General features: G+C 31.3%; 2 non-coding genes across 2 annotated transcripts; both read right to left on the bottom strand.

The window, feature by feature from the left end:
• Positions 1 to 656: 656 nt before the first annotated feature.
• Positions 657 to 728, bottom strand: TRNAC-GCA (transfer RNA cysteine (anticodon GCA)). Its single transcript has one exon. It is a non-coding gene; the product is annotated as a tRNA-Cys (tRNA).
• Positions 729 to 14,539: 13,811 nt separating this feature from the next.
• TRNAC-GCA (transfer RNA cysteine (anticodon GCA)) lies at positions 14,540 to 14,611 on the bottom strand. Its single transcript has one exon. It is a non-coding gene; the product is annotated as a tRNA-Cys (tRNA).
• Between the last annotated feature and the right edge of the window lie 745 nt (positions 14,612 to 15,356).

Genomic DNA, 15,356 nt, shown 5'->3' on the forward strand with positions numbered 1-15,356 from the left:
GTGATTATTGGTAAACAAACGTACATATCTTGTGGTTGATTATTGGTAATGATTTGTCTGTTATGAGTTTATTTATAAATTCAACCATGCACAAGGAAAAATACATTTAATGATCCTTATGACAATGTATGTTTTGTTGAGTAAGAAAGACATTTTGTTACTTATTTAAATAATTTTAACTAGTACATTAGAAACTACATTCATTTGGACAAAATAAAATCGATTCTTTTTTTTAACCCGTCACACCAACCAACAGACGGGTATAACACGAGTTATGTGGTGTTATCAGGGAGAATGAAGATAAATTAAATGGGGATTAACCGATTAAGAAGTCTTTGCGGTGTTGGGTTAATGTAAACCAAGTTAAGTTTAATTCGTAGTCAACTTTTTATTGGTATCAAACTGATGCATATAACAATGACAAATATTCAAGACTTTATTTTCAATTATAATAATGTGTGACATAAGAGGTTGTAATTTAATGATTGTAATCAATAATATTTTCAGAATCAATAAATTAGAGGAATATGTTTCTGTTTCTATATTAACCAGATAATATAAGTTCTGAAATGGTTTATGTAACGTTTTTAGTTTCTGTAAGCAGCAAATGACGGTTGATTTGTGATATGAGAGGAGTATAATAAATATTCAAACAAAGGGCCCAACCGGGTTCGAACCAGTGACCTCTTGATCTGCAGTCAAATGCTCTACCACTGAGCTATGGACCCATTTTGATGGTTATTTGAAGCATTGATTTATATTAGTCAACATTCGAAAAAAAAGACTGAAAGGTGTCATATATCAAGTTGGAGCGCCTGGAAAATTATTTTTATAAAAAATCACTTATTTGGCATGTTATTAACCTACATAAAAATTTGGGACAAACCTTAAAAGAAATGACCATCTAAATACCATTTAATTCAAACTCGTTATGTTAATTTTTTCCCATTATGATGGTGTTTCAACAATTATTTAGTTTGTTGAACATATCTTGTGATTGATGATTGATAACTAACAAGTAGATAATTATCACATATTACATGTAGAATTATGTTTGTTTGACAGAAATGACATAACTAAATGGATAATACATATAAATCGTCTCGAAATATAGTGAAAACAAGTTGATGTAACAAGTCTTGGGAAATATTATGGTATGTACTATTGTTACAAACTAACAATGCTTGATGTGTCAGATAAGTTTTTGGTGTCCTATAGGAGTGCTTCATATCGATTGTCATATGTTGCGGGTTAGGGTGGAGAATAGGCAAGTTAATTGTTCCTATCAAGTTGTACATTCTCTTATGGTGTATCAAACTAGGGAGCATTCTGATAGAGGAAAGATTGTCGACTAATGATATGGTCATATTTTAGTATATATTTTAGGTCATTATCTTAATATATTTGAATAAAAATGTTATATTTTAAGATATATGATACTTAATATGCTTTGAAATGTTAAACGATAGTTAAAATCGGAACTAGGATGCAAAATGAGGAGAATGGAGCTGAAAGGGAAGAAAAGTTGGCAAAACCGAACAACCAATACTTGCTAAATTATTATTGGACTGATAGACCTCTCTTTTGTGTTTTGGCTATATTTAATGACTCGTAACTCCTATTAAGGAATTTCAAGATGCTTTGAAAACAAGACAAAATTTCAATTGATTTTCATGTTCATGCCACAATACAAATTCTAATTCCCACGTCGTGGCTAAGGCATTATCAGGATGTAGTGGATCAAAAAATTGCAAAAAAAGCCAGTTTAGGTCTACGTTGTCGTGTAAATTAAGGATTCCAGTTGCAATGATGTGGAAATACTTTTACCACGTTGTAGCGACACTAAAACCTATTAACTAAGCAAAAATTAACCCTAATGATATGTCTAAAACGTAGTTCGGTTTCTATGAATATAAACCTTAGAGATGCTATTTTGAGAGTTTAAAAGGAAACTAGAGGGCCATTAAGCTGAAATGGAATGAATACTTGAAGGATTCTAAAGCGAATTCATGTTGGGAATCATTCAGTTTGCTTTTCTGATCTACACAAAGAATGATCAAGTTAGCATCTTTTATCTCTAACAGAAGCTAACCACTAGAGAATCTTTGGATCCAAACGTACCTCCTTGGACCAAGCCAAGATACTCTCCAAATTCTCTTCCAAAGTTGCACAAGAACATGTAAAATAGTCTCTCTTTCTCTCTCTCTCTCTCTCTCTTTCACACACACACACACAATGGACGGAACCGGTCTAGGGTTTCTCATAGGGCTCTCTGGAGATTAGGGATGCAGAAATTAGGGCTTAAGGCCTTTTAAATACGACATAAACCTAGAAAATTAGGGTTTCTCCAAACAGCTCCAACTCGCCGAGTTGGCCACTAAACCCACACGACCAAAACGACTCCACTCGCCGAGTTGGGCATCCAACTCGTCGAGTTGCTCTGCTAAGGAACATGAATTTCTCAAATATGATACCTGGAAATTTTAGGATGTTACCGCAAGGGAAGTGTTCAAGGATTGTTGCTTGAAATTTAATCTTCATTATCAAGGAATTGTTTCTAGTAAAAATGTTCTAATGGGACATTATGTAACATAGTTGGCTCGGTCTTTATGACTTTGAACCATCGGTATGAAAGGTTGTAATTCCAATATAGTTTTAGACAGTGAAAAGAATTTGAAATTGTGAAATGAGCATCTTTGGAATAGTGTCCAGTTGATCTGTTCATAAAGGATGAACAAGAAAGAGACATAGTATGCATGTTTATAACATGGCATGAAAAAAAAATTAATTTAAGTGGTTAGTTGAGTAAAGTAATAATTATTTTGGTGATTAAATGATAAGAGTTTTTATTTATATTCAATAGTTTTGAGACCATAGTTAATTAGTTTACTATTGTGTTTCACTTTGCATGTTTTACTTCCTGAATAATTCGATTATTCAAAGCTCCATAGTTGCTCATAATTTAGGAAGTAAGTAGTGAATAAAGACTATCAAGAATTAAATTGTAGATTTTGTAAGGGAATTAGACATACTAATTGAATTGCTACACTATTCATGCGTGCTAAGAAATGAAGATTTAAGTATTGGATAAACCTACGCTCATAGAATTACTTCATGGATTTTATTACGGGTAATTTTGAGGTAATAATATTATATGATCTTGAAACGAAGATATATGAGTTGTATATTACAAGTCAGTTGTACATTGGTAATGTGTAAACGCATCAGTAACTTGATTTTATAAATTGTATTGTCATGCATGATTAGATGACTAAAAAATATGAGCATATGAGTCAAAGTTTATTCGTTCCTTTTACGCTAACGGGAAAAGGGATATATTTGAGCCCCTCAGTGATTTGGTGTCGACTTATAGTGTTGGGCCCAACCAGGTCTAAATTGATGTGTTCGATTAGAAGTACTATATCATCACAAATCAGAAATCAGGAGACAATGTAATGGAAAACGATATTCATTCTATTGCATGTCTGATGTTCCTTTGATATCTTGCAGAATGAAGGATTATATGATCACTTATCTTAGGACACGTAACTGACCAGGTCAGAGTTCGAAAAACGGCTTTTGTATGCTACGATTTGCTAATCGATTAAGAAGTTATACTGCTAATTATAGTTATAGACTTATCCAAGTGGGAGACTGTTGGATTAGGTGTCTAAGTCCATAACTAAAATTGATATATACTTGAATTTATAATGGAAAAGTACTTTTGGATTTTCCTCAAACCTAGCAATTGGACATGATCATTTTAGAGAGTGATTATATTATTATGTGAATAATAAATTAAATAAATGCTTTATCAATATGTTATGAAAACAATATATTAATTAGAAATCATATTATTTAATTAATAATTAATCAGAAATTATTGGAATTAATTTTAGGATTAATTGGATTAATGAAAAGTATACGGTCTGTTTTGTTATTTAAGGAAGGCTATGGAACCTCATGGAATGAGGTGGATATCCAAGGCTTATCCCTTGAACCCTAGCTTTGGCCCCTTGTACAAGGGGATTGGGTTGCTTGGTCACCAAGGAAGGATATCCAAGGCTTATCCCTTGAACCCTAGCTTTGGCACCAAGTTTCCTCAACTATATAAGGAGTCCCCTAGCCCTTGATTTCATCCATGCATTCCCTCCATAAGCCATGGACGACAATACCTCTCCTCTCTCCTAATTCGTTCTCTTGCTAGCATGAGTGCGATTCTATTAGAGGCACAAAACTTGTGGTGCTTTCTTCCAAAAGATCAACAAAGAAGAATTCTTGTTTTTTGGTATAACTAATAATAGGTATGTAATTGTAAAACCTCTAATGTTAATTTCGAAAATACCCTACGGTTTCTAGGTTTTTTTATGCTCTTAGTTATACGTCAATAGAGAAAAAATAGATTGTATGTAGGTTGCATGCAAACTTAAATGTTTTAATTTTGTTTGCTTACCTAAATCCATCACCCTTAATGTAATTTCAGTTATTTTAAGATAATATAACTTAATGAAAGGTGATTGTTATGAACACTTAGTTAAAGGACCTTAAAGTTCTGACTAGCATTAAATACTGCATCTGATTTTATAGGATTTATTATTAAAATTTCAATATAACTGCATCTGATTTTATAGGATTTATTATTAAAATTTCAATATTTTTTATATACAAATTATTCCTATATTTGTTGATGTCCTAATAATTAATGTGCATTTTTATTGTAATTTTGGAGACTTTGAACATACTGGAACGATTCTAGTTTAAACAAAATATGAGAGGAAATAAATTGACTGACCAAGAAATATGGGAGGTCTTCTTGATGTAGTTGGTTATGGTAGCACATTTTAGGCCCTAATAAAGAAAAAGAAGGTTTTAAAGCAGATTTGAAAGTGATAGAAGAGATGAAAATGAAGCACCCTTGTGCTCTTGGATAGTGCTTTTGTTAATTGCGGTTTCCACATGTTTAAACCTATTGAAAGTATATTCCTATTTTATGTGTATCCCACTTTTTTTTTATTTTCATTTTGGTCAGAAGAGTATTTTAAAATTCTCCTAACAAGTATTAATATTTATCTTAGTTATTTTATATAGTTAATTAATTAGATTAGAATAGAATACGGTTGGTAAAAAATAAATCACTTTTTCTCTTGACAGCACCTTATTTGCCTGTTGGCCAATGGTTATTTGTTATTTAATACAAGCTTGAAAAATCAAATAAGAAACGAATCAAAATCTCCGATTTCTTTGCTTTTTTTTTTCAATCGTTAAAAGTCATTCAAGTCACACTAGGAATACCAAACATGAATCAAGGAACAATGCCCTCGCGTCCCTAGAATCTATTATTTAAGAGCAAATTACTGAAATCGTCCCTGTGGATTGGTCAAAATTGCACGTTTGGTCCCTAACTTTTTTTTGCACTCGGATCATCCCTGTGGTTTGATTTTGTTGCGTTTTTCGTCCCTGTGGTTTGATTTTTTTTGCATTTTTTGTCCCTTACATACATAAAGTTAGGGACCAAACATGCAATTTTTACCAAACCATAGGGACGAAAAACGCAACAAAATCAAACCACATGGACGATCCGAGTGCAGAAAAAAAGTTAGGGACCAAACGTGCAATTTTGACCAAACCACAGGAACAATTTCAGTAATTTACGCATTATTTAATGCATTATCACAAACAAGGCTGAAAATTTTCCAACTCCAATTACTCGGATTTCAAGTATATCTTTGTGTGATTCTATGTTCTTACTTTTGAAATACATTAAAACTTCAACTGCATTAATGATATCACACAACAATTATTGCATGGATTATGGATATTGTGATTAGTCGTTTGAAAGTTTGGTTGAAATTGTGAATATTTTTGGTGGGTTAATGACTATCAAACATCAAATAATCAATTGGGCAAAATGTTTAAAAGTTTGGTTGAATTATGAATTTACTCGGCGGGTTAGTGACTGTCAAACATTTTTTCATGTCAAATGTTGTAATCGGACGTTCCAAAAACATTAAACATTTTAGTTTTCAAAGAGGAAATCCCAATTGAATATAATTATTCATTAATAGTAAAATAGAAATATCATCCAAAAAACTACATTATATTAGAATGTTCTGAACATGTTCATTTTAATTGTTCTGGTAGTCAAATAAGCCAAACATTAACCTGATGTTGATGCTATAAAATAAAATATAATGTCATTTGTTTTCTCATCAATCTGCCGAGCTAATTTATAGTCTACAAAAAAAAATTGGAAAAAATAACAGCGTACTTGAAAGTAAGATGTTATAATAAATACTTCAATGAATTTACATTGTTCCAAATACATTGTGTACAAAACGTAAATAATTTTGTAAAAAAACGTATAGATCATGAGGTTGATTATTGGTAATGATTTGTCTGTTATGAGTTTTATTTATTACTTCAACCATGCACAAGGAAAAACACATTTGATGATCTTTGGAATAGTGTCCAGTTGATATGTTCATAAATTATGAACCAGAAAGAGACCATAGTTAATTAGTTTATTATTGTGTTTCACTTTGCATGTTTTACTTCCTGAATAATTTGATTATTCAAAGCTCCATAGTCGCTCAAACTTTAGGAAGTATGTAGTGGATGAAGACCGGCACAAATTAAATTGTAGATTATCTAAGGGAATTAGACATAGCAATAGAATTGTTGCAATATTTATGAGTGCTAAGAAATGAAGATTTAAGTATCAGATAAACCTACGCTCAGAGAATTAGTTCATGGATTTTATCACGGGTAATTCTTCGATAATAATATCTTATGATCTTGAAACGATGAGTTGTATACTACAAGTCGGTTGTACATTGGTAATGTGTAAACGCATCAGTAACTTGATGTTATAAAACGTATTGTCATGCATGATTTGATGAGTAAAAAATGAGAGGATATGAGTCAAAGTTTATTCATTTCTTTTACACTAATGGGAAAAGCGATATATTTGGTCCCCTCAGTGATTTGGTGTTGACTTATACTGTTGGGCCCAACTAGCACTAAATTGTTGTGTTCGATTAGAAGTCCTATATCATCACAAATCAGAAATCAGGAGAAAATGTAATGGAAAATGATATTCATTCGATTGCATGTCCCATGTTCCTATGATATCTTGTAGAACGGAGGATTATATGATCACTTATCTTAGGACACGTAACTGACCAGGTCAGAGTTCGAAAAACGGCTTTTGGATGCTACGATTTGCTAATCGATTAAGAAGTTATGCTGCTAATTATAGTTACAGACTTATCCAAGTCGGAGACTGTTGGATTAGGTGTCTAAGTCCATAACTAAAATTGATATATACTTGAATTGATAATGGAAAAGTCCTTTTGGATTTTCCTCAAACCTAGCAATTGGACATGATCATTTTAGAGAGTGATTAATTTATTATGTGAATAATAAATTAAATAAATGCTTTATTAATGTGTTATGAAAATAATATATTAATTAGAAATCATATAACTTAATTAATAATTAATAAGAAATTTATTGGAATTAATTTTAGGATTAATTGGATTAATTAAAAGTATAAAGTCTGTTTTATTATTTAAGGAAGGCTCTAGAACCTCATGGAATGAGGTGGACAAAGACCTATAGGGAAACCCTAAGAGATTCCGTCCAAGGCCCCTTAGACAAGGGGATTGGGCTGCTTGGTCACCAGGCAAGGAAATCTAAGGCTTATCCCTTGAACTCTAGCTTTGGCACCAAGTTTTCTGTAATATATAAGGAGTCCTCTAGCACTTTATTTCATACATGCCTTCCCTCTACAAGCCATGGACGATAATCCATCTCCTCTCTCCTAATTCGTTCTGTTGCTAGCATGGGTGTGATTCTATTAGAGGCAAAAAAAACTTGTGGTGCTTGCTTCCAAAAGATCAACAAAGAAGAATTCTTGTTTTTTTGTATAACTACTAATAGGTACGTAATTCTAAAATGTAACAATTGGTAAAAATAGGAACGACCGTGCGATGCTATGTTTTGATTATTAAGCAATATGAGTATTTTATTAAGAATGGTTGAAGGAATTTAACCTCTTTTATTTAAATAAGTTATTGTGAAATATAAAACAAGTAACTATTGATAAATTTCGTTATGATGTATGACTACGAACCATCACCGGTTTGTGAAATTAGCATATAACATCATTTAAACGCAACAAACTTAATTTTTGTATCAACATGTCTCTAGTTGATAAGTAAGTTAGGTTCTATGTAAAACGTTTGCTTAATAGATGTGAAGGATCTAAATTTGACAAAAATACGAACCAAAGTGACAAAACGTGTTTAACGATATGGTTAACCGGTTAAATGTCACGAAATTATACATTGCTCAATAAATTTTATATTTAAATAAATTAAAATATAAAATGAATTATTATAAGGTATAATTAAAATGTATTTAAGTGTTTTTGAATAAAAAGAATAAAACATAAACATTAAAGTTCAAATACAAAAAAACTACATTGTTATTTTATACTAAGTATACATGTATGTATTTGTATATATGTATTATTATCTAGTGAATGACTAGTTATGGGTCATGAATTAAAGTGATTTCATGTAAGTTTTATGATTCCTAAATCAATTAAGATAAGAGAATTGGTGAAGATAAGTGCCAACTTAACTAATAAGTGCTTAATCACTTAAGACATTTTACTAAGAATGCTTATTAATCCATCTTCTATTTTTCGAGATTAAGACATTCCCTCTCCTTAACTAGAACTCCTAACTAACTAAATAACTAGTAGTTAGTTAGTTAACTAACTCTCTCTCTAAACAACCACCCAAGCAAGTGGCTAGACAAGATCACATCACTTAAACTCACATCCCATCACAAGCTAATCTAGGTTTTGTCCCCTTATCCTCTTCCACTCTTTCCTCCTTCATAATCACAAAATTTCATCTTCATTTTACCCTCATTTGACCAGCCAATACTCCAGGGAATTACTCTCAACCTTCATCTCATTTTCAAGCACAAGAACTTCCTTCCAAAGCCATCAAAACCATGAACTAAAGGGCTGTTGTCCCTTTTGTGTTTCAGCCACCATTTCACCCATCTACACCTTCCTTTTGCTTGATATTTTTACCACCAAATACCCCTGGAAGTTACTTGTTATGATACTCAAAAGTATTGATTCAAAACAGTGAGTAAACTACCCTTTTTCTTGCTCTTTTGCTGTGAAATTTCGTGACAGCAACATAGCCAAAAGAGTGGCTGTTTTGGAGCATCAAACCAACAACCAAAAGTTCATCTTCAACCTTCCATTCTTCAAGTATTCACATAAGGTGAGTTCATACCCCTACATTTTCATGTTTTCTTCAAGTTTTATGGGGGGGGAATACAAGTTAGAACACTAAACATAACTTAAATTTAAATGACAGCTTTCTACAGAAAAGTTGAGTCCTGTTCACGGACTGTTTTGACCATCTTAAACTTAATATCTTTCAAAACTGTACAATATACAAATAGTTCAAGTTTATACCTTTCTAATGACTACTCGCACGCGTTCATACGATTTTTCTACAATTTATGGCGATTTTTATAAAACTGCCTGTCATTTCAGAAGTGATTTCGGACCAGTCTGTGAAGATGTTCATTTTCACACTAGTTTGAGACCACTAAAAATCATAATAAAAATTAGGAACAAAGTAGACTCATTTTATAAACTCTTAGAGGTGACAGATTCAGTTTTTGACTTACGAGGATTTTTCTATGAGTTTTCTAAAAACAAGGACAGTAAAGGGTAAAACTGTCAAAAGTGGTTTATAGGTTTATTAACACCTTCTAACATTTTTGAGAAATGTTTATACATTAAGGAAGTTAAAACACAATCATTTAAATATGTTTAATTACCATTTTTACAAAAGTGATAAGTACAAAAAGGTCTTTAGTATCAAACTTAAGGATTATTTCATGCAAAGTTTCTAATAAAAACGTAAGAATATGAACAACAATTACGAAACATACCAAATCATCTTTTAAAATTTATACATATATATATAACCATATACATATATATGTTTTGTTTACAAACTTGTCTTCTACATCGAAAATATCCATATATATGTTTTGTTTACAAACTTGTCTTCTACATCAAAAATTACACTTTTCATAACAAATGAACATTTTACTAGGGATTACTATGCAAACAAGACACACTTTTAGAAAACTATAATAGGTATAGTTTTACGAACAAATTTCTAACTCTTATGTACTAGAAACATGAATTTCAAGAAGTTTACTTTCGTATACAAGAACAAACGTAACATTTTAACAAGTAGATCTGTTTTTATACCACGGTTTTGTGAGACACTAACTTCATGTACGTTCGAGTACACATTTCAAGTCCTGTATTATATACCAGAATCCCTTGGAAGGGGAGCATGGTGTTTGTGTATAGATCTATACGGGCTTGACAACCCGCACCCTGACTGTTAGCTACAGTCCACCGTTTGGGGTGACAAACGTCATAACATTCCAACGCCTGAAGAACGTTGTGTATAGGCATTCCGAGTCAATAGTATGGTTATAAAACTCACAAGGGGTATTAAAAACACATTGATTTACGAGGTTTTCAAACATATTGGTTATTTTACACTTACATACATTTTTAGAAACAAACATTGGTCTTGAGAGAAGGCTACTTTTATACTAGTAGAAAATATAGGATTTTCTAGAAACAAACAAACAAGGACAAAACATTTCATTTCATACAAACATTTTCATTTAATACTTATGAATCTCACCAGCTTAAATGCTGATCTACTCTTTCAAATTTACTTGTATGTCCCAGGGATTCAGTAATATGCTTTTGAAGAAGAGATGCTGCGGCACCAGTTTAATCTCATATTTTGACATCATATTGTAATTGGTTTTGAACATGTAACTTTTGACAAATGTAAACTTTCAATTATATATATGATGGTTGTATTTGCTTTCTTTACTATGTATTCATTTGTTACGTTACCACATGAAGTCATCCGCCCCCGAACGTTTCCGCCGTTCAGGTTTGGGGGTGTGACATAAAACCTCTAATGTTAATTTCAAAAATACCCTAGTTTTGCCAGGTTTCTTTTTGATGTTCTTAGTTATACGTTCAATAGAGAAAAAAATAGATTGTATTTAGGTTGCATGCAAACTTTAAGGTTTTAATTTTGTTTGCTTACCTAAATCCATGACCCTTAATGTATTTTTAGTTATTTTAAGATAATATAACTTAATGAAAAGTGATTGTTATGAGCACTTAGATAAATGACCTTAAAGTTCTGACTAGCATTAAATATTGCCTCTGATTTAATTGCATTTTATTTTATTAGACATAGCAATAGAATTGTTGCAATATTCATGAGTGCTAAGAAATGAAGATTTAAGTATCGGATAAAACTACGCTCAGAGAATTACTTCATGGATTTTATTATGGGTAATTCTGAGATAATAATATATTATGATCTTTAAACGAAGATATATGAGTTGTATATTACAAGTCAGTTGTACATTGGTGATGTGTAAAAGCATCAGTAAGTTGATGTTATAAAACGTATTGCCACGTATGATTTGATGAGTAAAAAATGCGAGCATTTGAGTCAAAGTTTATTCGTTCCTTTTACGCTAATGGGAAAAACGTTATATTTGGGCACTTAAGTGACTTTGGGTTGACTTATAGTGTTGGGACCAACCAGGACTAAATTAATGTGTTTGATTAGAAGTCCTATATCATCACAAATCATAAATCAGGAGACAATGTAATGGAAAATGATATTCATTCGATTGCATGTCTCATGTTCCTATGATATCTTGTAGAACGGAGGATTATATGATCACTTATCTTAGGACATGTAACTAACCAGGTCAGAGTTCGAAAAACGGCTTTTGGATGCTACGATTTGCTAATCGATTAAGAAGTTATGCTGCTAATTATAGTTACAGACTTATCCAAGTCGGAGACTATTGGATTAGGTGTCTAAGTCCATAACTAAAATTGATATATACTTGAATTGATAATGGAAAAGTCCTTTTGGATTTTCCTCAAACCTAGCAATTGGACATGATCATTTTAGAGAGTGATTAATTTATTATGTGAATAATAAATTAAATAAATGCTTTATTAATGTGTTATGAAAATAATATATTAATTAGAAATCATATAACTTAATTAATAATTAATAAGAAATTTATTGGAATTAATTTTAGGATTAATTGGATTAATTAAAAGTATAAAGTCTGTTTTATTATTTAAGGAAGGCTCTAGAACCTCATGGAATGAGGTGGACAAAGACCTATAGGGAAACCCTAAGAGATTCCGTCCAAGGCCCCTTAGACAAGGGGATTGGGCTGCTTGGTCACCAAGAAAGGAAATATAAGGCTTATCCCTTGAACTCTAGCTTTGGCACCAAGTTTTCTCTAATATATAAGGAGTCCTCTAGCACTTGATTTCATTCATGCCTTCCCTCCACAAGCCATGGACGACAATCCATCTCCTCTCTCCTAATTCGTTCTCTTGCTAGCATGGGTGTGATTCTATTAGAGGCAAAAAAAAACTTGTGGTGCTTGCCTCCAAAAGATCAGCAAAGAAGAATTCTTGTTTTTTTGTATAACTACTAATAGGTACGTAATTCTAAAACCTCTATTGTTAATTTCAAAAATACCCTAAGTTTTCCTGGTTTCCTTTTGATGTTCTTAGTTATACGTCAATAGAGAAAAAATAGATTGTATTTAGGTTGCATGCAAACTTTAAGGTTTTAGTTTTGTTTGCTTACCTAAATCCATCACCCTTAATGTATTTTGAGTTATTTTAAGATAATATAACTTAATGAAAAGTGATTGTTATGAGCACTTAGATAAATGACCTTAAAGTTCTGACTAGCATTAAATATTGCATCTGATTTTATTGGATTTATTATTAAAATTTTAATCTTTTTTTGTAAACAAATTATTACTATATTTGTTGATGTCCTAATAATTAATGTGCATTATTATTGTAATTTTGGAGACTTTGAACATACTGGAATGATTCTGATGTAAACAAAATATGAGAGGAAATAGACTGACTGACCAAGAAATAGAGGAGGTCCTCTTGATGTAGTTGGGTCATGGTTGCACATTTTAGGCCCTAATAAAGAAAAAGAAGCACCCTTGTACTGTTGGATAGTGCTTTTATTAACTACGGTTTCCACATGTTTAAACCTAGTGAAAGTATATTGCTATTTTATGTGTATCCCACTTTTTTTTATATTCTTTTTGGTCAGAAGAGTATTTTAAAATTTTCCTAATTAATATTTATGTTATTTGTTTTATATATTTTATTAATGAGATTAGAATAGAATACGATTGGTAAAAAATAAATCACTTTTTCTCTTGACAGCACCTCATTTGTCTGTTGGCTAATGGTTATTTGTTATTTAATACAAACTTGAGAAATCAAATAAGAAACGACTCAAAATCTCCCCTTTTTTTTTTCAGTCGTTAAAAGTCTTTCAAGTCACATAAGGAATACCAAACATGAGTCAAGAAACAATGCCCTCGAGTCCCTAGAATCTATTATTTAACGCATTCTCTCAAACAATGCTGAAATTTTTCCAACTCTAATTACTCGGATTTCAAGTATATCTTTGTATGCTTCTATGTTCTTACTTTTCAAATGCATTAAGACTTCAAGTGCATTAATGACTTCAAACAACAATTACTGGAGTATGTATATTGTGATTAGTGGTTTGAACGTTTGGCTGAAATTGTGAATATTTTTGGTGGGTTAATGACTATCAAACATCAAATAATGAATTTGACAAAATGTTTGAAAGTTTGGTTGAAATTATGAATTTATTCGGCGGGTTAATGACTATCAAACATTTTTTCAAGTCAAATGTTGTAATAGGGCGCTCCATAAACATTAAACATTTTACTTTTCAAAGAGGAAATCCCAATTGAATATCATTTTTCATTAATAGTAAAATAGAAATATCATCCAAAAAAATACATTATATTAGAATGTTCCGAAAATGTTCGTTTTAATTGTTATGCTAGTCAAATAAGCCAAACATTAACCTCATGTTGATCCTTTAAAATAAAATATAATATGTCGTTTGTTTTTTCATCAATCAATCGGGCTAATTTATAGTCTACAAAAAAAAAATTAAAATCTCGAAAAAATAACAATGTACTTGAAAGTAAGATGTTATAATAAATACCTCAACGAATGTACATTGTTCCAAATACATTGTGTACAAAGCATAAATAACTTCGTAAACAAATGTACAGATCATGGAGGTTGATTATTGGTAATGATCTCTCTCTTATGAGTTTTATTTCTTACTTCAACCATGCACAAGGAAAAACACATTTCATGATCCTTATAACAATCTATGTTTTGTTGAGTAAGAAAAACATTTTGTTACTTATGTAGATAATTTTAATTATTACATTAGAAACTACATTCATTTATGTAACGTTTTTAGTTTCCGTAAGTAGCAAATGACGGTTGATTTGAGATACGAGAGAAGTATAAAAAAAATTCAAACAAAGGGACCAACCGGGTTCGAACCGGTGATCTCTTGATCTGCAGTCAAATGCTCTACCACTGAGCTATGGACCCATTTTGATGGTTATTTGAAGCATTGATTTATATTATTCAACATTCGAAAAAAAAAAGAAGACTAAAAGGTGTTGATAGATGAAGTTGGAGCGCCTTAAAAATGATTTTTATAAAAAAAAAGTACTTATTTGGCATGCTATTAACACACATAAAAATTTAGGACAAACCTTTAAAGAAATGACCATCTAAATACCATTTAATTCAAACTCGTAATGTTAATTTTTTCCCATTGTGATGGTGATTCAACAATTATTTAGTTTTTTGAACATATCTTGTGATTGATGGTTGATAACTAATAGGTTGAGAAATATCACATATTACATGTAGAATTATGTTTGTTTGACATAAATGACATAAGAAAATGGATAATACATATAAATCGTCTCAAAATATCGTGAAAACGAGTTGATGTAACAAGTCTTGGGAAATATTGTGATATGTACTATTGTAACAAACTAACAATATTTAACTTGAAATTATGTCCCTACATTGCTTGATGTGTCAAATAAGTTGTTGGTGTCCTATAGTAGTGCTCCATATGGATTGTCATGTGTTGGGGTTAAGGGTGGAGAATAGGCGGGCTAATTGGGTTCCTATCAAGTTGAACATTCTCTTATGGTGTATCAAACTTGGGAGCATTCTGATAGAGAAAAGATTGTCGACTAATGAATAGGTCGTATTTCAGTATATATTTTAGGTCGTTATTTTAATATATTTGAATAAAAATGTTATATTTTAAGATATA

The sequence above is a fragment of the Lactuca serriola genome, chromosome 7, assembly GCF_051521515.1.
Source record: "Lactuca serriola cultivar US96UC23 chromosome 7, Lser_US96UC23_V15, whole genome shotgun sequence".
NCBI classification, from domain to species: Eukaryota; Viridiplantae; Streptophyta; class Magnoliopsida; order Asterales; family Asteraceae; genus Lactuca; species Lactuca serriola.